The sequence below is a fragment of the Mercurialis annua genome, linkage group LG5, assembly GCF_937616625.2.
Source record: "Mercurialis annua linkage group LG5, ddMerAnnu1.2, whole genome shotgun sequence".
NCBI classification, from domain to species: Eukaryota; Viridiplantae; Streptophyta; class Magnoliopsida; order Malpighiales; family Euphorbiaceae; genus Mercurialis; species Mercurialis annua.
The window spans coordinates 2,764,557-2,766,842 of NC_065574.1; positions in this window are offsets into that span (position 1 = coordinate 2,764,557).

A 2,286-nucleotide genomic window follows, 5' to 3' on the forward strand; every position below is an offset into this window, starting at 1 on the left:
TTAAAAAAGAAGATTTGAAAGCCGATATTCTTTTTGATTCAAAGATAAATAGTTCACCAAAATAAATAATTTCGGTAAATATTTGTATTATAAAATAAACTGACTTGACCAATAATCAAACAATTTGATTAGTTTGATCTTATAGTATAACAAATGTATTATTTTAACATCTGTTAATTAAGAATATAGCTCAATTGCTATAAGCGTTCGGTAACAATCTGTTAGATCGTGAGTTCGTTTTCTACCACAAGCGCCTTTCTTTCCGCAATTATTAAAAAAAGGAATATAAAACTTGTAGTTTGCAACATACAAACTAAAAAAAATTGAGATTGCTTCAACTTCATTTTAATTTGAGGAGTCAAGTTTTGTAAATTTATACAATTCATTATCAAATGAATGGTGTAGTTTAAAAAAAAAAAATTAGCTAAATCAATTTAAACCATTTATTTAATAATGACGGGTGTAGATTGTGTATTTGATCCCCTCGAGTTGAAATAAACTCGCGGAAATTCAAATATAGTAGTTTTGAACTTTATAATTTTCACATTTTTAAAATATATTTTGTCTTCAGCTTCTTTTTCTTCAACTATCATTAACAAAAAGTTTATTTAATATTTTTCAATTAAATTTACTTAAACATCAAACAATCGATTTGTAAACAGGAATTAACACATTTACAAGTTATGTCAGTATGATAGAAAAATATAAATATGAATTATTATTATTTGATTGGAATTCTTTTTAACTTCTTGAAGGTATTGTTTATAAGAGTTAATCAAGTTTTATTTTTATTTTCAACAAATATTTATTATTATTGAAAAAAACATATTTAGTTGATACTTTATAGAAGATAGGTTGAAACAAACAGAGTGGCTCATGAGCAGTTCGGGATCGATAAGAATAGTTTGTGTATATTCGTATTATAAACGAACGAACTTCAAATTTTATTATATGTTCATTTATTTAAACAAGTCCAACACGAACATAATGTTATTCGGCTCGTTTATATTTGCCGAACAACTCGATAAATTATTCATGAACGAACTCTTATATAAGTTCGAGTAAGAGTTTGTGAACTTGCTCGTATATGAGGGTTTTTGACATTTTTGTTTCTCCCTACAAATAAATTCTGAATTTGTGCTCTTCTAAAAACATTTCCGGTTTTATGGCTAGCCCACACAGCCCGCTATATATAGCGGGCTGATCCCTCTGCCCCAATGATTGGGGATCTACCCTAATGATTGGGGAGAGAGTATGATTGGAAATAATTGCCCAATCTGTTTTTTTTTTAAAACAAAACTAAATATATGTAATAAATTGTAATTGAGGGTAGCTATTTTCGGGTTAGTTTCGGATACATTCGAGCGTTATTTTTTAAAAAAAATTCTAAATAAATATTGTAGGTGACTTTTCAAACTTTTCAAATATCATTTGTAATTAGTGTTTGCATCAATTTAAGTAATAGTTTTAATTGCTCAAAGATAGTCGAAAAAAACATGATTTAAATAAGAAAGTTTAAGAAGTTAAGTCTAAGGTAAATTTTGGAAATCTTAGAGATGTCGAATAAAGTTCGAGTCTAAATGAAAGTCGTAGACGGTGTTGCGGACTATGTCCAATTTATTTTGGGTTAGAGCTATTTTAATTAAGTGATTGTGATAGCTAATATTGCCTGAAAATAAAATTTTGGATTAATTGATTATGACTAAAATTTTACTAATTCACGCTATTTGTAAAAGAACACGACATTGCTATGCAATACTTGTAAAAAATAGAATAATAAATTTAGGGTTTATGATTTTGATTGTTATCAAGCGTTTTAAGTGTTTTTAAAGACGTTTTTACCGTAATGAAATTTCTAAAAATCAGATAATAATAAATTACTAGGGTTTTGTACATAATTATAAAAAAACCATACACAACAATTAAAATTAACCGAAAAATCAAATAATCAAAAATATGTGTACAATAATAAAAAAAGCTATAAAATACAACTAAATGTTTGTTCTATATGGGGTTCATAAGTGTGTCCTCAGATCGTGCCCCCTGTTCTCACGCCGACTCATCCAGCTATGAGTCAATGGCCCGGTAAGGTCTGGCATCTGGGCCGGTGCTGGGGTTGCTACTATCGCCGTCTAGACTGTCCACATCGTCACTCTCGTCATCAGGAGCGGGCGCTTGTGGGAGGGGTTCCCTAACCCCAGGAAAAAGGAAGGAGGTGTCATGTCAGGAAGTTCACCGAACTGAGGTGTGGCAGCATCCAAATTGTACACCCAATCGCCAGTGAGC